The 22,626-nt window shown below is 32.1% G+C and overlaps 1 pseudogene; it reads right to left on the bottom strand.

The window, feature by feature from the left end:
* The window catches only part of LOC149185279 (protein DETOXIFICATION 16 pseudogene), a 48,819-nt pseudogene extending 28,935 nt beyond the window's left edge, over nt 1-19,884 (bottom strand).
* Between the last annotated feature and the right edge of the window lie 2,742 nt (nt 19,885-22,626).

Here is a 22,626-nt window from a genome sequence, read left to right as displayed (position 1 = left end):
CCTTTTACAATGTCAAAATTATAGTGAGCTCAGGAGGCTTCTCTCCAAGCTTTTTGAGCATAGGAATTAAATCTTAAATCAAACTAAATAATTTGTTTCTTTAGGTCCGACAAACCAAAGTTTGGTCTCAGCGGACGTTAACCATCATCATCATCATTTAACTAATTTTTAAAATATTAATTTTTTATGATTAATATTTTAAATAGTATTGTTTTCTGATTAATTACATTATTAAGATTTGGTTGGCATTTTAAACCAATTAATATAATTTAGCTACATTAATTAGTTCAAAAAACCAACTATATCTTAATAATGTGATTAATCCAAAAACATTATTATTTATAATATAGATCAAAAAACTCTTAAAACTAGCATTAATATTTTATTAATTTTTAAAATTATATATTTAAAAAATTAATATATTAGTTATGAAACATAAAATTCATCCATTAGATTACTTAACTTGAACTTAATTAACCAATTATAAAAAAAACGTATAATCAAATTTATATTTATAATGATGGATGGATGAAGGAAGATAATGAAGACAGTTTATAGTGAATGATAATTACTTGTCACCGCTCCTTTCGTTTTCATAAAGTTGATTGAAATAATATCTGGAAGTTCCCCTCCTCCCATCATGTTTATGATATACTAAAAGTATATATTTGTTGGGTTGTGGTTGTTTTCCATAATGAACGAATGGACCAATCAAATTCATAAATGAAAAGGTTAATGAATATTATGAACCATGCCTTTTGAAGGGGCAAAGGAAGTTCTATTTTGTTTTTTGGCACTTTTTATTCGTTTCTTTTTCCAAGGATCATTTTACTTTTGCAATGTTAACTTAATGTTAGTAGGTAATTTTTAGGTTATAGTGATTTTGTATGGAAATGGTTTTTTTTAATGTTTTAAATTTTTTTATTAATTATTATTATAAAATAAATATTATATTTAGTTTAGTTTTATTAATTATTATTATAAAAATAAATTTTATATTTAATTAATTTTTTAAGATTAAATTTATATTAAAATTGTTATATAGATATGTAACAAAATCACTAAATTATAATTTCATAAAATTTGTACGGTTTATTTGGCATTAATTTATGAAATTTATACGAGTTTTTCTTATTTAAATTGTAAAAATAAAGTTTGAAAATTAAATTTTTTTTATGTGGTTCACAAATCTTAGATATTAATGATTACTATATCTATGAAATATTTGAAGGGAGTTGGTTCAACTATGGAGACTGATCCCAAGGGTGTTCAGAGAATTGAACCTGTGGTCTCTCAATAGTAAAAGTGCTTTAATGATGGGATTGATGGGAACTCGATCAATTGAGCTAACCCTTGAGGCTTGAAAAATGAAATATAAATAAGTAATTCACAAATTAAAATGTGTTAACTTAAGATTTGGCATGGTAAGATCGGCTTGCTCATTCACTAGCCAATTCCTTACGTAGTTTTTCATTCTTTAGAAATGATATAGGATAATATTAGGAACTTGGTAGATGATTATGTTGAAAATGTAACTAGTTTCGGCCTTCATAATTGTTGTTTTACTCATTTCAATATGTATCCTATGTAACAAACAAGAAAAGAAAAAGAAAATTTTATTATTACTAAAGCTGCCCAAAATAAGATTAACAGCTTCCACTATCCATTTTCCAATAGATTATTGCGGTAATTGTAACAATTCTCTACCCTCTCACAAACAACACAACCAACTTTATGTTTCAACTTATCTTTTAAATAATCAAATCACTTAAAATGAGGTGAGGTAGTATGAGAAGCAAATGCTCTATGTATAATTCTATTTTTTGTACTTGGATTGTAAACCACATATAAAGGTTAGTCTATGAAACTGTTAAACCAAGAAAAGCACTTATGAGACTATGCTTAGTTGAATATGAAGCCATTGCATTTTTCCAAATGACAAATAACATTCCAAATTATAATAATTTGCTAAGCTACATGAAGTCTAATCATTATCAGTTTGTTTTTCATGAGGACAACTTACTTGGAAATGGGAATAAGGAGAAATTAGTACAAGATTTGGCACTTGACTTAGCTCCAAGTTAATTATACATAAACACATAACCAAAATAAGTATTGGTCATTTTTAGGGTGATGATACAAAGGGAAAATTTATTTGGGGGTGGTAATATGAACCAACCTTTGGTCAATAACAAAACCTTAATGATGAGGGGACATGCAAAAAAAACCACTTTTAGACTCGATCAAATATTTCTAACATAGGCTTATGGTAGAACCAATTATAATGATCAATTGACTTACATTTATTAAATTATTGGCCTTGATCCAAGACTATTAATTCCACCAAGCATGAAATTGAAGGTTTACATTCATGGAAACAAAGTCATGAACAATATCATCAATTCATTCAAATGCTAGTATGTGTGGATTTGTCAACCTAAATTTAGTATTTAATTCTAGACAAAGTATCTAATTATAAGTATACCAATAAATCATGCATTTTATTGTGGCATCAAATGCATCCGTTGAAGAAGCTTAGAGCTAAAAACCAAGTTAACTCAATGAAAACATTTGCATTTTGAACCAAGCTAGGGGAACACCATAAATAAAATTCTTTGACCTTCCAAATACTATCTACAACAAAAATTTCTTTTCCCACGATAATTATTAGGGTAATGATGAGAGTTTTTAAGTTCAAACCAAACCATTTTTTATTACCCATAGGATCTCCTCTATGAATATAATTTTTTAGAGTTCAACCTTCCAAGGTTAATTGGCTTCCAACATCCTAATATCCATTTTGCATATAAGCCTTAGGCCTAAGATATTCTATGCAAAAAAAAGTTTCACCTCGATATCATCAAGCCTAATAATGAGAGTTTGTAAGTTCAGACCTAACCATTTTATTTTTTGGTGAACTCAAACCATTTATATTACCTTTAAAAAGACAGATACAAATAGTTATCACCTGCTACTAGTCTGCAACTTGGGAAACCATACCGGTAGCATAAGTTCAAAGTTTTCAAATTATTAATTTTATTTGCTATTTAATATATTGTTAAAAAAAATTGTGACTAGTAGAGAAATTAAACTATAAACTAATAAATATGCTAATGACATTGCCATTAAATACTTTAAGTGATTGGCTTGCCTATACTTCATTCCATAGGAGAATCCACTTGAACTGGTAGTTGTGGCTCAATTCCATTGTTAAAGGAGGAAAATTCAAGATTTTTCAAGTTATTGGCAAGGGTTGTGACCTTCCCATTGATCCTGTCAACTTTTTCCATCAATTTTGTAATATAGATGACTAATTCTTATTAGGAATCAACTCTGTCAATTAGGACTCTACCCATGAGAGTCTTTACATCCTCGTATAGATTTATGGTTTGCATATATAAGGTGGTTCTAGCTTTGATGGAATTCCCCACATCTAGAATCCAATCCCTGGTGTCCCTGTCAACAGTTTGCGTATTTGGAATATAATGCCTTGATTTCTTAACATGATCCTATACACTAGAGATGGCTCTTTGAACCATAACAGTGATGATATCCCCGTAATGCTCCATTGTTGCTTGCACTTCTTCTTGGGTCCAAGTATCATGGGAAAAAGAAGGACTATGATCAGAGGCCAGGGGAAAGTTGAATCACCCTCTCCTTCCACTTTGCAGAGGAGAAAAGAGTCAACTCCTTGCCATTACAAATGGGCCTTAGCCTATGAGGTTACGGGAAGAAAATCAAGTGAAATAGGGAGATGAGTAGGACTCCATAAGGAATTGGTAGGAAAGATGAGAAAAGGATATGACAAATCACCAAAAAACAGTGAAAGCGATTAGTAAACACAAAGAAGTCAGATAAAGATAGATTAAGGAAAGATAATGGAGAAAGGTTAAAAAGGTAGATGAGATAACAACTAGAGAAAGACCAAGAAGTCATCGAGCCAAAATAAGCATGCCCCAAAAAATTAGAGTCCTAGAGGGGTGTAAAACCATAATAAAAAATATTGAGTTCTTAGTTTAATATTATGAGCAGGAAATATATAATTCCTACAAAATCCAAAATTGTAATGAAATATAGGCAAAACCTAAAATGGCAGGTGTCATTGTGAATTGAGTTGGAGGTGGAGTTTCCCCTTTGGAATAATTTCCAATTGATAACCACTACAAGCCCTACATGCATTAAAGCCTCCATGATTCTTCTTTCCAAGACAAACAACTCTACAAAAGCTTGCAACAACTCATGGATGGCGAACTATCTTCATGCCGCAGATGTCAAGCAAGGTGTTTAAATCCACAACTATCCATCATGTGTCATGATACTACGTCCTCCATATATTTCCATAATAGCCTATGAAATTCTCCTGCAAGTCGAATTCCAAACATATTTTCCTTCACTTGATTTCCACATTATTTATTTAAGGTGTTCTATAAGCTCTCACATGTATGCCTTCATGGTTTCCGAGTGCAGTGTAGGAGCTCCCATGCAGACTACGATTTGGAGGGAAAGCTGCCCCATTGATTTAAACCTATGGATCTTATCACAATATGAGCAGTGCATACCCCTATATATACAACCTCCATAGGGAACATAAGAAAATTTTATTGCTAGAGGAGCTCCTCTTCAAATGTAATTTCAAAGAGGTACGTTCTAAGGTTCATTACTTTTCAATTCCCTAATAACCCAATTTTCATATAAGGATTGGGCTTTAGTATGAATTTTGATAATTCATAGCCCCAGTGCATGGAAATGCAACATAAGTTCTAATTAGCACAACAGAATCCATTGCATCCATTCATATTAACCCAAATAAATCCATGAATGGATTTCTCAAAACACTTATAAGCATTATTAGACAGAACCAACATGAAATTATAATATACATGGATTCCTATTAAGAAATTTGTAAGAACTTAAAATTGAATAACCAATAGCATAATGGGCTTAGTTGGGTGCTTCTTACTACTATGTTGTCTACATGTTATATAACCATGTCCCATAATCTTTTAAGTGACTGAGGCTTAAAATTCAAAAGGGGATCTTAAGAAATTTAAAGTTCTTGCTCAATTGAATCAAAGGCCATCCTTGCTTATTTAACCAAGTATGAGATCACAAGGACTAAATTTTAAATTTTATGTTTTAACTCTCTATATGTAAGATCCAAAGGTATTGGGAAAGCCATTATTTTACTCACATACTTTTGTTCCTCTACTATGGTAAGAAAATAATCATTTGAAAAATTCCCATCGTGATGTTGCTTAGTTTCCTACTCAAGGAGTGGGATATCTTTAATAAAACACTAGCTCACTAGATAAAAAATGAGATAGTCCAAAACCTTTAAATTGCCATAATTTACAACGCTTAAATAGGAGAGAACCCTCTTCATATACATATGAGGAGGTATACTTCATTTTATTTTTACATGAGACACAAGGGCAAGATGGAGCCTCTAAAAATAGACTTTCTACAACTTTAAAGAGCCTTGAACATTACCATGAGCATTTTCAAAATCCATTTTAATGAATGTGAAGGCCCATAAATATTTTCTCATTCGATGCCTTCCTTGGCCACAATAACATTGTCCAAAAAGAAAAAGAAAAAAATTGTGAAGCTAATATATTACAAAATGAATATTTTAAGTCAAATAGTTAAGTCCTTGGGAGATAAATTTATAGGAAACATTTAGGAAGGTGATCAATGTTTGGCTAGTAATGTGATCCAGTAATTTGGGCTTGGGGGTCAATTAAATAATTCCTTGGTTGATGTCACTTCTAATGATATTTTCTAACAAATTCCTTATGCAATTATGGTGGGGATAAGCTAGCAAAATTTCATGTGTCATTGTAATATTTGCAAAGGAATCCATCCAATCTAAGTGACTTATCCTTGACCATCTTTATTAGACTAATTTTCAACACATCCAAAATTATTCACACATCATTGCCTAAGCCTAAGAAAGTTTGTGATTAACCATGCTAAGACAACTTGCATGGCCACTCGAGATTCCTTTATGAGACCTTTGAAATGAAACATCATTTTGTAGTGGGTGACAAATTCCCCCTCAATTCCTCTTTGGGAACCTCTAATTAGGGTTCTTAAGAACAACACTGTTATTAGAGGTTTCATTAGAATCAAGGGCCTAAAACAAACCCTTTGCCAATTGATAATTAGTGTAAAGTTAGTAGAGTTATGCTCTTATTTAAGCCTTCTATGAACCAAAAATGGGAAAAAAATCTAGACATTTATAGCACTACCTTGAATACCTTCGTCTAAAGGGGTATATTATAATTGTCTATCACATTATTTTAGCTCCTCAACAACTTTGTGGTGCTTTTGTGAAGGTTCGGCAAAGTCTCAACCATACCCCTAAAAATTTTAGTATGAGCAATGCCTTCTTCTTACCACACAATGCATCCATCCTTGACTTTAGGCTTAGGTAAGAGGCTCCAAACCTTTCTAATACAACTCAAGCAATTCTAAATTTTCAAGTGATAAGCATTCAACAAAAAAACAAGCCTCAATAATTCTTATCTTGGTAACACCCTACAAAACATAAAACATATTGTTTTTGTAGTTTAGGAGTGTCGAATTCCCCAATATCTAAATGGGCCTAACTCCATTCCAATAAAAAGGAGGAAAAGCATGGATAAATATAGTCCTTTGAGAACTAATGGGTTTCCCTTGAAAAAATTGACTAACTAGTTAAACCATATTGTCTCCATAAGCATTTTCACCCCACATTAGGAGTTTGAATGAATTCAAATTTGTTGCATCTTTTACGGCTCGATCATATAAATCTTAGGAGTTTGAATGAATTCAAACTTGTTGCATCTTTTAGGGTAAGGTCATAAAAATATTTGAAGCTATAAAGTTCAAGTTTCTTGGTTGTGAGAGGTGTTGTTTTAGTATGGGTGTTCCACCTCATTCACAATAATAAAGTATATATATTTCTTGTCGTGGACTCTCTTAAACATCTTAAACACATTGGTGTTGAGTCATTTGGGTTATAGATTTGTTTTAGGAGTTTTTGAGTAATATGTGAACCCACTAAGGTTATTGTTAGCTTGATTAGTTGATTGACCTTTGTAGTTAAGGTGCTTGGTTTCAAGGCTTCACTTGTAATAGGCATATTAATATATCAAACCAATTGAGATCAAGGGCCTAAAGGAATAATTGAAATACACACACTTCAATTATTTAAATTGTAATTTTGAATGCATAAATGGACTCAATGACTTGCAAATTGTATAAATAATATGGATTAAACTTGTAATTCCAACAAAATTTTACTATATTGTATTTCACAAAATGGACTGAAAAATATTCCAAAAAAGACCAAAATGTAAAATAGTAAAACTACTTGAAATGTTATATATATATATATATATATATATATATATATATATATATATATATATATCTATATATATATATATATATATATATAGACTAGAAAATATTCGCAAAAAAAGACCAAAATGTAAAATAGTATGCCTACTTGAAATGTTCTAACCATAAGAATTTTTGTTTTATATATATATATATATATATATATATTACATAACATGAGCATTGAATTATTTTATTTATGAATCACATTCATGTTTCTTTTTAAATATGTGTCAATATTATTTAATCTTGAATATTGTTATTTATAATTCTCATTAAAAAAATTAATTATTATCAATATTTTTGAAATGCAACCTATTAATTTTCTATTAAAATTAAATGAATTCTACATCTTTCTCTTATTACTTTTATTAAGAAATAAATGAATTTTTTAATTTTCAATTACTTTTCCTCTTTGAAAATTGAAGTATTTTATTGTGTTTAACATTAGAATATTTTTTCTATATATACATATATAAAAATTTTAACATGAATATTCAAATAATTTATTTACATGAGTTAGTAAAATATTTATAAAAAAATATATGATGATGATGGTGGTGGTGGTGGTTAACGTCCACTAAGACCAAACTTTGGTCTATCGAACCTAAAGAAACGAATTATTTAGTTTGATTTAAGATTTTATTCATATGCTCAAAAAGCTTGGAGAGAAGCCTCCCAAGCCCACTGTAATTTTGACAACGTAAAAGGCTAGGAAGGTCAATATTGCAACAAAGACTTTTAAACTGAGATCTAATGTGGTTGTACGCGGGGCACTCTAAGAGGAAGTGATTTTCATCCTCGATGTTCGTATTCTCATAGAGATGGCAGAACCTTTCCATCCATGGTGTTTTAGGAACTGCCCAACGACCCGTTTCATTATGGAGCTCATGAGAGTTCATTCTAATCTTGGCTATATTAATTTTCTTCTTTGAGCTAGTTAAAACAGAGAGATACTTTTGATCTTCTAGGGTGGGGTTGATGACCTCCTTATAATATCTTAATTTTCTTTTAGCTGCTAAATCTTTCTCACACCACATTTTTTCTTTGAACTTAGAAGTAACAATATTTTAATGTTATTAATGTTTTGCAATGCAACATTCTCGTCGATCTCCCAATGGTTTAACCAAGCCCTAGTGTCTTTATACTAACCTCGTTTGAGCCTTAGGTGGTTTTGGCTGGAATTTAAAGCTAGCTTAGGAAGTCTATGGTCTCCTATGTTATTGAGTTTGTGCTTGTACAACAGAAGCCTAGTCATAGCTAGGCTCTTGATAGGGGAAAGACCCACTTCTATAAGGAGAATAGGATAGGGTGTGTTGTTTTTAATTTCGAGGTTATACATTATAAAACGCTTCTGGATTTGCTTTATCTTTCTCCAGGATTCTCTAGATATGCTACAACCCCAAACCTCACATCCATATAAGATAACCGGAGTGACTAAAGTTTCAAAGAGGAACTTCTTTCTATCCCACATTATGAGGTTTTTCATTTTACAATTATTTTCAAGACCAAAATAAGCTTTCCATCCCCCATTAATCCTTTTCTCAATGCTGTAGTTCCAGTTGAGCTTGTGATAAATGTCAATTCCTAGGTACTTGTAGGAAGACACTTCCTGCAAGTTACTATTGTCATACATAAAATTAGCGTAAGTGTCCTTCTTGGATTTGATAATCATAACTTTTGTTTTGTTAGTGTTAACAGTCATACCCATGGTAGAGCAGAAATCCTTAAGAAGTATAAGTTGCTTATCAAGATCAGATGGGCACCTTGTGAGAAGAACAATATCGTCAGTGTAGAGAAGAAGGATGATGACTATCCGAGCTAAGATCGTGCCACCACATCCTGCTTCCTCTAAACAACCTTCTAGCTTGTCGATGTAAATGCCAAATAGGGTAGCAGAGAGGGGGAAACCTTGTTTAACTCCAATATTGCACTTAATATCTTTCAACAACCCCTCATTGCTCTTTAACTTGGCAATTACATTCTCATATAACCTTAGAGCGGCAGCTCTCAACTCAAAAGGAACCTTTAGCTCTTCTAATCTGTTCCAAAGGTTGTTTCTAGGAACCGTATCGAAAGTCTTTCTAAAGTCCACAAAGCAACAAAAGAGATTGGATTTATCATTGCAGAATTCCTCCAAAATGATCCTAAGTGTAACGAGGTCGTCTGTTGTTGAGTGCTGCTTTCTAAAACCCGCTTGGCCTTTAGCCCGCTTACCTTCACTTTCAAGCCATATGCTCAACTTCCTTTCCAAAATAATACCATATAACTTGGCTAGGAGAGGGCTGATCATAATTTTCCGATAATTAGAGGGGTTATTTGTTTCCCCACTTTTAAAAATAGGGATAATGAGGCTTTCAGTCCATGGTTTAGGGAACCCTTGCTTCACCGCTTGATTGAAAAGCTTGTGAATGTGGGGGATGAGGATAGGACCTCCAATTTTTAAGATTTCTGCTTGGTAACCTTCAATGTCCTTAGCTTTCCCATTGGCCAAGCGATTAACCCCAAAATCAATGTCTTCTAATGAGAAAACTTCTTTCGTTGTGAGCAGGGTTTCAAAGTTATCCACGACATTTGGAGATTCATAAAGCTTTTTAAGATAGGAATTCCAGTCATGTAAAGCAATTTTATTATTATCTTTAGTTTTCCTAGTTAGAATCTGCCTCCAGAATTTCTTAGGAGCTACCTTAGAGAGGTGTAAGAGATTCTCTTGTCTTTTATGAATATACTGCTTTTTTTTCCTTTTAGTTAGGGCTTTGTATATTTTTATCTTTCTAATTTTAAGAGATTCATCAACAACTTCCTTAATTGCTCTCCTCGCACTTTTACAATCTTTGTCATACCATGAGTTGGTTTTTCTATTTCCTTTATTACTTGAAACTTCAATTGAGAACTTGTTAATAGAATATGAGAGGGTTGTAGTAAAATTATGATAGAGATCTTCTATGTTGTCTATACTAGATAAAGGAATCAAATTAGTTTTTAATTCATTTAGAAAGAGATCTTTTTTATTTCTATCAAAGATTAACTTCTTTTGGCTATAAGTATTATCTTTTATGGGATCTCTATGCATGAAAAAATTGAGAGTTATCAGTAAAGGCCTATGATTAGAGTCAGGCTTGTGGTCGTTTAAGATGTCAAAATTTGTTATTTCGTTGTATAGAGGGAGATCAGAGATAACATAGTCTACCACGTTGCTACCAAGCCCATGGATGCAGGTCATCTGGCTAGAATTGGGCCACTTCTTTAGACTATTGCAAATTATGAGATCCTGAGCACTACAGAGCTTGACTAGCTCTGACCCAAACAAATTCTCCTTGAGGTCTTCAGAGCTCCTTTTGTACCGGCTAGCCAGAGGAAGGTCTTCGTCTAACCAAAGAGGATTAGGGTTGGAATGATTTCTTAGAAGAATATCTTGGTTGCTTGAAGTTCGAGCATTAAAGTCACCCATTAAAAGGATATTGCCTTCATTCCTTAGGCTAGAAATATCATTCTCTAAAAAATTTTAAGGACTATTTTTATCTAGATTCTTTTTCTTATAGAAGTTAGAATTGATGGGTGGGAATAAAAGATTGCTATGTAGGTCTTTTTATCATAAATTTCAGTAATTTATATCCAACTATATTGGTTGTAAGGGGCATTTTTATAAATCCTAGCATGGGGAGAGATGTTCTCCTTAATGTAACAAGTTATACCCCCAATGCCTCTACGAGAGTGTGATTTTTTGAAAATTTCTCAAGTGGTTTTTTCCGGTCTAATTTAGGGTGATGTATTTACGATCTCCCTGTGGTAATAATTTATGATCTCTGTGGTCATAATTTACGATCTCTCTACGGTAATAATTCATGATCTCTTTGTGGTAATAGAAAAACAATTTGGGACACGTGCGTCTGTGGTCTGGCTTGCTGATATCAGGTACACACATTCCTTATATTTTTCTAATACATATCTGCTCATATATTTTCAAGTATGAATAATTCACCACAATTACCAAAGATTACCAAAGGTAGACCTAGCACAGTTACTCTACAGAGCCTCTATGAGTATATAGAGTCTTTAGAGAAACGTAGAGAAGAAAGAGAAGTTAAGCTACAAACAGAGTTAACAGCCATGCTGGAAAATAAATTCACATCTCATGAAGACAAGATCCAAAAACAAATAGAAAACAAAATAGAACTATTGGAGAATAAGATGGAGGCAATGGTGATTAGGTTGTAGGTTATAGAAAAATAAAACCAAGATATGAACCAAACATCCTAGCAAGTAGATGTTGACACTTTAGAGAGTCTTAAAATGAAGGACATGATTAAAGAGCTAGAAAAAAATTTAATAGCTGCCTCACCCTAAATAGTGTGGCAGGTAAATTAGATATCAAGCCAATTAAAGATGAAATGAAAAAATTGATAGAATTAGACCATGAGCGTAACAAAATGGCCTTGAACCTTATAATCTTCGGTTTGAAAGAGGAGGTAGACGAGGATACTTTAGCCATAGCCTAGACAGAATTACATAACAGATTACAAATTGAAACAACATGTCTCACAGAAGCAATAAGGTTGGGGAAACTAACTGAGAATAAAGGAAGGCTGATTCGAATAAAGGTGAGCTCTACTGACCATAAGTATGACATACTTAGTAAAACCTCAAGTCTAAAAGGAACAAGAATATTTATAAATGAAGATCTCATTCCAGAAAATCAAGCAGAATTGAAAAAGGAGGTTCAAAAGGTAAAGGGCGCTGGGAAGGAAGGAAAATCGGCAATAATCAAAAATAGAAAAGTCGTTATTCGAGATAGAAACCAAAAAGATAATAATAAATAGCAATTTAACATGCTCTGGATTCTTTCTTGGAACTGTCGGGGCTTTCCATGGAACAAAGGCCCCAAGCTAAGTTGGATCTCGAATGATGTTGATATTATTTTGCTTGTTGAAACTTGGGAGCACGAAGAATCTAAGGTCCCTAACATAGATCGCTTTACATTATGGTCTACCTAGAATATAAGAATTATACATATTTATACTTATTTAAAAATAAAATTATAATTTTTTTTAATTACTTTATTTTTTTTAAATTTGATATAAAATTATGTTATAATACATGAACATCCCAATATTTTATATATGATTAAAAAAAAATACTCTTTTTTTAATATTAAATTGTAATATCAATAATTCATCTAACACATACATTAAAAAGAATCATTATTAATATTTTATAATACTTCCCATAAAAATTAATTAAACATATTGATGTGTCAATTCAAAAAATAAATTACACATTCCCTTGTAAAATACATCTACGGGAATAAGAAGTTATATTGTTTAAAGTGAGATGCATCATATATCTAATTGTACTTTTCTATTAACCGGAGTATAAGAATAAACTCTATACCAAGCATTAATATAAAAACATTAAAAGTCTTTTTATTTTGGTATCTCTTCATCGTTAATTAGATGGAAACTAAAATAAATTTGTTTAAAAAAACAATTAAAAAAAAAAACAATTATGAGACTAGTTGAAGCGAGTCCATTAGATTAGATTTATTTATTTATGATGGGGAATAATTTATCCTTACCATCAAGCTTCAATTCCATCATACAAAAATTCCCCAAAAAAAATCAAAATTGTAGGGGTGGTTGTGAATTAACAGGGTTGATTTCAAAACAAAATTTTGATTAAATCCTACCAGAGCCTTGTGGCCACAAATAAGCTAGGTTGGCCAGTGAGCGTTTGATGGTGGAAATATGAGACACATATCCCTGAAATTCAAGCATCGTATAGTCGTCCTTTGGAACGTGTCCCTTCGTATCTATGAAATCACGTTGATTGACTTTTTGTTTCACATGATTACGACAAAATATGCTTTTCGGAAACCCCCCACTGTGATCTTTTGAATTTAACATGGATTCCATACTTTTAACCCCCACCTCAAATACAAGATAACGTTGAATCTTCGTCTGCACCCTACATATTTCAAATTGAATTCTTACCCAACTGGTAATACACTTTTGCATTTTATGACTACTGTGTAATTTGGATGGAGAATCTCCATTTCATAGCGTGGGGTTATAGAATAAATCTAGGAAATAATGTTTGTAATAGTAAATAAACAGGTTTGATTGGTTGGTTTGTTGAAATTAGTTGAGAAATTGTTTTAACAATTAGTTTCATGTTTAGAAAATGTTGCATCGAAATCTTTTTATATAAATGTGATGTACTAAGTTTTTATGAATGAATAAAAATATAATTTATGTTTTTAGGTAATACTTCCAAATTGGTATCAGAGCAAGGATTGAGATGGCTCGTGTTGGAGCACACTGTTTAATCTGATTAGTCACTAAGTATATCTACAGTTAATGACCAACAATATTGTCTATTTGGCGACTTCTTTCAGTGTTTACTCACTACTTCCTTTATTTGTGAATCGGTCTCTTTCAATTGACTTTCACTCATGTCTAGCAGCAACATTCCGTTCTCTCTCTTTTCCAAACCTCAAAACACTAGATTCGGTGTGAAATTGGACAAGTTGTTCAACTAGTGTGAATTTGTTCAAGCTATTCAATTGGCGTGAATCTGTTCAACTAGATTGGCGTGGAGTTGTGATCTGAGAGCTCGTGACCGGTTCATCAATCTGACCAGTTGAGTGCTCATTCCATAGCGATTGTTCAATGTGTAGCATGTGGCCTTCTCGTTATAAGGAGCAAATCTTGAGGCGGAAGAGGGTAACTTGAGGATAACTGGTTCCATTGCCATATTTTTGCAACGCTGCCTTGTAGAATTGTTATTGTTGTTAGTACTACACAAGGTAACATTTTATGCTTGGTTTCTTTTAAAATGGAATACTTGGCATTGGAAAAGTTTAATGGACATAATTTTCATACATGGAAAGTCAAAATCCAACTACAAATGATGAATAAAAATTTGTGGGGATTAGTAAATGGTATTGAAACAACTCCTACTGATCTCACTCAATTAAGTGTTTGGGAGAAAAGAGAGGAGAGAGCTAATTTTATAATTAGGTTATCTTTATTAGATTCCCAACTTCATCTCATTGATTTGAATAAATCTTCTGCAGAAATATGAGAACATTTGAAGAAAAGGCAATAAATGCAAAGTTCTCATTAAAATTACAGCTTTTTAAACTTAAAATGTAGGAAGAAATATCATTGTCTACTCACATTAATGAACTCAAGTCCATTATGAATCAGTTGGCAGAAATTGGCAGCAAAATAGATGAAGAAGATGCTAAAGCTATATTGTTAAATAGTTTGTCATCAAATTATGATAATGCAATTTTTACATTAAGTCAATTTTCCACGAGAACCTTGGATGAAATGATTGCAACACTCCTCGCAAAAGAGAAGAGAAGAAAAGAGGATGAAATCAGGTAATGCAGAGGACAATTCACATACTGAGATGGCACTATTCTCCAAGGGCGGAGTCAATAAAAACAAGAACTCAGTGGAATGTTTTTACTGCCGAAGACATGGACATACAACGTTCAATTGCAAAAGTCATGCTAGAGATCTTTTGAATGGAAAACTCAAAGAGTCAACTAACTTAGCCATTTTTGAAGATACATTAGATGTTGTCTCTGAAGAATCAATAGATTCTGATAGTGATTATGAATTTACTGCCAAGTCTCACAAACTTTTCTAAAGCTTAGTCATTTAATTATGTCATATTTAGTTGTAAGTTTGTATATGTATTTGAATACATTCAGTACCTAGATAGCTATCATAGATAACTATCAGACACAACGAGCTACGCCATCTAACAGATGGGAACTTGTCCATAGGATAGTTCATTACTTGGCCACTTTTTCTGACAGCTACAATGAGCTATGTAATTTGGCAGAATAAAGTGAGTCAATATTGTTGATCATGCAAAATCATAAACGATGGTCACAGAAAGTTGTACCTTAAATTACTAGAGTGGGAAGCTCAAATATTATGGTGTTACTAGATTGGGAAGCTCAAAGATTATGGTGTTAAAAGAGCGACGACTGTGAATCTTCAAAGTGGTAAGAAGTGTTAGTGAAGGTCATATCAGACTGATGTCATCTATATGTAAAACATAATTCATGTGATAATACAAGCATTAAGGGAAGGACTTGGAAATAATGCTTGTAATAACAAATAAACAGGTTTGATTTATTGGTTTATTGGGATCAGTGGAAAAATTGCCTCGACAACTAGTTTCATGTTTGGAAAACGTTGAATCTAAATCATCTTATATAAGTGTGATATACTAAGCTTTTGATAAATAAATAAAAATATAGTTTATTCTATGTGGATAAATACTTCCCAATATAAATAGCAGAGATAAAGAGTTTTTGAAAAACAATTACAACTTCAATTAAAAAAAAAAAATCAAAATGATTTTTAAAAATAGAGAACTTTTGAAAGAGATGGCGACTTTAATTTTAAAGACAATGACAACTTCAATTTTAAACCTAGGTTAGATGTTCGAAAAGTCCTTCAACCGTCAGAAGTCATTTCGGGAATGTCACTCCATGTTTGACAAAAACAACCTAAGACCAGTACCAAGATATAAGACATTAAAATTCCTGGGGTCAGCGGCTTCGGGGGCATCTGTTTAATTTTAAAACTATTAAATATAATGATTGGGTGCAATGTCAAACAGTCTACCCTCCTGATAGGCTGCTAATTAGTGCATTGCATTGACAATGGCATCCACAAATCGGAAAAACTGACTTTGGGTAAAGGACATTGTGTAACAGGAAGAATGTGAATTCATACCTCTGGTTATTTATTTCCTGGGCCAGCGACTGCGAGGGCATCTTTTTAATATTTAAAAGGCATCTTTTTAATATTTAAAAGATTAAATCTAATGTTTTGGATGCAATGTCAAACATTATATCTTACTGCTTCACTGCACTAATTACGTAGATATTGGAAAATTTTCAATAATAAATTTGTTGCAGGTAGATATTAGAAATTTTCAATAATAAATTCGTTGCATTATTAAATTTATAATACTGTTTTAATTTAAATATAAAATTATTATACTATTCATTAATAATTAGGTAATAAATTAGTTAAAAAAACAGATTTTTATTACTAATTATGTAAAAGGTGAAAATTTCAAGAATAATTTGCGGTGAGGTTTATTCTATAGCCCAGTGTGAAGGCGATGTATAATTATGTATGTTCGTTTAAAATAAAAACCAACGTAGATCCATCTTAAATGGGGATCAAATTTCTTTAGGTGCAAAATTATTTTAGAGTGCAAAAACTAATGTGCAATTTTTTATTATTTAAATTGTATTTTTAAATGTTAGAGAGATTACATAACATGTGTATTGAGCTATTTTATCAACCCACATTAAATTAGTTTTTTTTGTTAATATCTAATATATTTTTACATTAAATTAATTTTTTTTATTAATATATAATATATTTTTAAGTATTCAATATTAATTCATATTAAAATATTTTATTCATAATTCACATTGGATATTTTATTCTATATAACATTAAAATATTTTCTTTTAACATATTATATATATATATATATATGATATTACATTTATACTTTTCAAAATTGCTTATTGTAAAGTGAAATGCCTAATTTTCTTGGATATTTTTGTTGTTATTATGTAGTTAATAGTCATTTATTAGATTATGACAACGACAAGGTGGAATGTTTACTGATAATAGATTAGCATGTCCTTATGAAACTTTTAGCTAATAGCCATATATTAGATTACCTAGAGATGAAATGTTTCTTGATAATCATTTATCATATTAACTTGTCTTCATGAAACTTTACCTAAGATTAGCATGTCCTTGTGAAACTTTTAGTTAATAACCCTATATTAGATTACGTAGAGGTGAAATTTTTCTTGATAATCGTTTATTACATTAACATGTCTTCATAAAACTTTTAGCTAATAACCATGTATGAGACACAAAAGCATATGGAGCTTCTAAAAATAGAGTTTCTACAACTCTAAAGAGCCTTGAACATTACCATGAGCATTTTCAAAATCCATTTTAATGAAAGAGGGTGTGAAGGCCCATAAACACTTGCACTCCATGCTTTCTTTGGCCACAATAACATTGTCCAAAATGAAAATAAAAAACTGTGAAGTTAATACATTACAAAATGAATATTCTAAGTAGAATTGTTAAGTTCTTGGGACATAAATTTATAGGAGACATTTAGGAAGGTGATTAACATTTGGTTAGTAATGTGATCCATTAATTTGGGCCTGGGGATCAATTAAATAATTCCTTGGTTGATGTCACTTCTAATGATATTTTCTAACAATTTTCTTATACAATAATGGTGAGGATAACCTAGAAAAATTTTATGTGTCCTTGTAATATTTGCAAAGGAATCCATCCAATCTAAGTGACTTATCCTTGACCATCTTGATTAGACTAATTTTCAACACATCCAAAATTATTCATGCATCCTTGTCTAAGCCTAAGAAAGTTTGTGATTAACCATGCTAAGACAAACCTAAGATTCCTTTATGAGATATTTGAAATGAAACATCATTTTATAGTGGGTGACGAATTCGCCCTCAATTCCTCTATGAGAACCTCTAACTAGGGTTCTTAAGAACACCAATGTTATTGGAGGTTTCATTAGAATCAAGGGCCTCAAAAAAACCCTTTGTCGATTGATAATTAGTGTAATGTTAGTAGAGTTATGCTCTTACTTAAGCCTTGTATGAACCAAAAATTGGAAAAAATTCTAGACATTTATAACACTATCTTGAATACCTTCATCTAAAGGGGTATATTGTAATTTCCTATCACCTTGTTTTAGCTCCTCAACAACTTTGTGGTGTTTTTGTCAAGGTTAGGCAAAGTCTCAACCATATCCCTCAAAAATTTAGAATGAGCAATGACTTCTTCCTACCACACAATGCATCCATCCTTGACTTTAGGCTTAGGTAAGAGGCTCCAAACATTTCTAATACAACTCAAACAATTCTAACTTTTCAAGTGAGAATCACTCAAAAAAATAACAAGCCTCAAGAATTCTTATCTTGGTAACACTCTACAAAACATAAAACATATTGTTTTTGTAGTTTTTGAGTGTCGACTCCCCCAACATCTAAATGGGCCTAACTCCATTCCAATAAAAAGGAGGAAAAGCATGGCTAAATATAGTCCTATGAGAACTAATGGGTTTCTCTCAAACAAATTGACTAGTTAAACCATATTGTCTCCATCAACATTCTCACACAACGTTAGGAGTTTGAATGAATTCGAAGTTGTTGCATCTTTTAGGGCAAGATCATATAAATCTTAAGAGTTTGAATGAATTCAAACTTGTTGCATTTTTTAGGGTAAGGTCATAAAAATATTTGAAGGGGTGTTCAACCTTATTCACAACAATAAAGTATGTAGATTTCTTGGAGTGGACTCTCTTAAACACATTGGTGTTGATTCATTCGGGCTATATATTTGTTTTAGGAGTTCTTGACTAATATGTGAACCCACTAAGGTTATTGTTAGCTTGATTAATTGATTGACCTTGTAGTTAAGGTGTTTGGTTTTCAAGGCTTCACATGTAATAGGCACATTGACATATCAAACCAGTTGAGATCCATCTTAACCAAGGATTGAGCAAGGGCCTAGAGGAATAATTGGAATACACGCATATACACACACAATTCAATTATTTAAATTGTATTTTTGAATGCATAAATGGATTCAATGACTTGCAAATTGTATAAATAACATGGGTTAAACTTACAATTCCAACAAAATTTTGCTCTATATATATATAAAACATTAAAATATTTTACTTATCATGAGCATTGAATTATTTTTTTTATGAACCATATTCATGTTTTTTTTTTTTAATATATGTCAATATTATTTAATCTTGAATATTGTTATTTATAATTCACATTAATTTTTTTAATTATTATTAATATTCTTGAAAGACAAAGTATTAATTTTCAATTACTTTTTCTCTTTGAAAATTGATATATATATATATATATATATATATATATATATATATTACAATAAAATAAATTAATTAACATAGATATTTAAATAATTTATTTAATATTAATATTTTTTATTTTTTTTTTCTGCGTAAATACTAATTCTATTAAAAAGAGAAAATATATGTACAGTGAGGTCAAGACCTCAGAGGAGGCCGAAGCCATTCCTCAGCCAGATATTCAGAGATATTACAATTCATGCTTTCTGTCGATTTCACAGTACAGCCTTCAAAAGATTTTGTTTGGGCCATGACCCACTGAGAAATTTTACTAAGACTCACACTGTCATGCCACCCATTGACCAAAAAAACACAAGGGTACCCAACATAGTCACAGTTGCAACAATAAACAGAGAACAGATTGGCTATCGCCACACCCTGGAACAAGAACATAAACCAGACATAGACCCATAGACTTGGAAACGAAGACACGAAATCAAAATTGCACAGCGCATAGGCAAGAATGCCACCCGTCAGTGAAGAGCCGGCTTTAGTCTGCATGCTGCGGAGAGTCAGGCGTGTCCCTCTCCACCTGGCTGGAAGAAGCTACCCAGGTGACGAAGCCATTGTCATCATTTCCTTCTGTGCCGCCTTCAGGAGTGGTCACCAAATTGAGAATGCAGCCTGCACGCCACAGGCCAGAATCTCGCTCTGAGTCGGGTCGACGGGATGCTGAGGCGCTTCAGAGACAGGGGTGTCCTCCTGCATATTGTCTGCGTTAAACACCACCCCAGCCATATCCCCTTGCAGAACACTGTCTTCCTGAGAGTGAGAGGAAGTGGTTTGAGCCGAGCTGACATGATTATTCTCCTCCTCCGCGAGAATAATTGTGATGCTTGCCGTCAATACAGGCCTGTTGAGCCTGCTGTGGAAAGTAAACCTGGAAGTCTGAAAAGAGTTATGCGGAAGAGACCCAGCTTGACCCAAGGGCGGAGAAGAAGGGGAGGCTGAGGCAATGGGAATGACGTTCTGTGGAGCAGGACGAGAGGTTCGGCCTCTATTTCCCGTGTTGCTTCCTCTGCGCGGGATACCTCGGCGGCGAGGCATGCTTGGGAGAACAGATTGACTGAGAAAGGGGTTGAGGCGGAGCAAGCGGGTGAGAATTTGAGCGCAGAGGAGCCCAATGATATTCAAAGACCAGGCGAGCTTCCAAATTCGATGGACCAGGCAGGAGTGCGGGAAGAGTTCTGCGCAGAGGTGAATAAAACCAGTGACAATGGCGTGAATGAAAAACGGATCCATACATAAGAACTGACCTGAATGCGCTTGAACCAGGCGCTCATAAATGCTAAACTGCGAGACCATCATTCCAATCTGCAACGAATTAACTTTGCATGCCTTTGAAGGAGTTTTCCAGCCCGAGGTGCATGCCATGAGGGCTGTCTGCCAACCAAGTGCCAAGCCCGCTGCCTGCTCTATGCGGCGTCCCATTAATGTCATTGAATGCCACCCGCATCCGGATTAATATTAATATTCAAATCATCAGATAATAAAATATATATAAAAATTATATATATATATATATATTTAAAAATAAAAATATAAAACTTTTATATTAAATTATAATATCAATAATATATCTAGCACATACATGGAGAAAATTATTATTAATATTTTATAATATTTCTAATTATAATATCAATAATATATCTAGGACATACATTGAGAAAATTATTATTAATATTTTATAATATTTCTAATTAAAATTAATTAAATATAGTCAATGTGTACATTCAAAAAATGAATTACACATTTCCTGGTAAAATACATCTATGGGAACAAGAAATTGTTATATTGCCAAGAGTGAGGTTCATCGTATATCTACTTTTCTCTATAAGTTTTATATTACCCCAAGTATAAAAAATGAACTCTATGATTCCAAGCATTAATATAAAACACAAAGTCCTTTTATTTTTGTATCTTATCATTAATTTAGTATCTCTTCATAAGATGGAAGGTAATATAAATCTGTTTAAAAAAAAAATTAGTCCATTAGATTTATTTATTTATGGGTTTTCTTCCCATCGAGCTTCAATTCCAATATACAAAAATTTAAAAAAAAATTCAAAATATACACCAATGCTAAAAGGTCTAAAGCTGGTTGGTTGTGAATTAACAGGGTTGATTTCAAAATAAAATTTTGACCAAATCCTACCAGAGCCTTGTGGCCACAAGTAAGGTATGATGGCCAGTGAGCGTTTGATGGTGGAAATATGAGACACATATCCCTGAAATTCAAGAATCGTATTTTCGTCCTTTGGAACGTCTTGTCTGGTCTGTTCGTATCTATGAAATCATGTTGATTGATTTTTTGGCTTTTTAAATCCGCTCACATGATTACGACAAAATATGCTTTTAGGAAACCCCTCCACTGTGATCTTTTGAATTTAACATGGATTCCATACTTTTAATGCAACTAATATATATAGAGTTATAGTTATATTAATCAGCGAGGTTATTTGTTTGATTTAATTAAGCACATTATTAAATATCAAATAGTTGTTTCCTTTAATCAAATACATTATTAGATTGGCCATATATATTATCTAGTTTATTAATAGAATCTATGCTTATTAATGAAGCGATATTATTTTTGGAATTCACTGAGTTAAGTAAGTCATTCATCTATGGTTATTTCCATGAGAGGTAATGGTACGTTACTAATTTCACATGATTTTTGCAAAAATCATTCATCTATGACCATTTCCATAAGATGTAGCCCTAACTGATTAATTTCAGTCATTCATCTACCTGAGTTACAACTACCATGGAAATGGTCATAAATGAATCCAAAAATGATATTTAATATGATGCACTGCGAAAACCCCTCAATATTTAAATCCATATATAATGTTAACCTATTTTTTAAGTCACCTCACATATTTTAAATTAAATTCATACCCAACTGACACTACATTTTGCATTTGATGACTACTGTGTAATTTGGATAGAGAATCTCCATCATTTCAGAGTGTGGGGTCATAGAATAGATAGCAGAGATGGAGAGTTTTTGAAGGGTAATGAAGATTTCAATTTTGAAAAAAACCAAAATAATTCTTAAAAATAAAGAACCTTCGAAAGAAAATGGCGATTTTAATTTCATAGATAATGACAACAACAATTTTAAACCTTGGTGAGATGTTCAAGAAGTCCTTCCATGGTGGAAAACAGAATATAGATTTGTAAGTCATTTCAGGGAATGTAACTCCATGTTTGAATAAAAATCAAAACTGAAACAGACAA

Source organism: Pinus tabuliformis, chromosome 3_2, assembly GCF_031772625.1.
Source record: "Pinus tabuliformis cultivar Carrire ecotype Pingquan chromosome 3_2, CPIR1, whole genome shotgun sequence".
In the NCBI taxonomy this organism is placed as follows: Eukaryota; Viridiplantae; Streptophyta; class Pinopsida; order Pinales; family Pinaceae; genus Pinus; species Pinus tabuliformis.
This window is presented reverse-complemented; position numbering and strand designations above follow the sequence as displayed.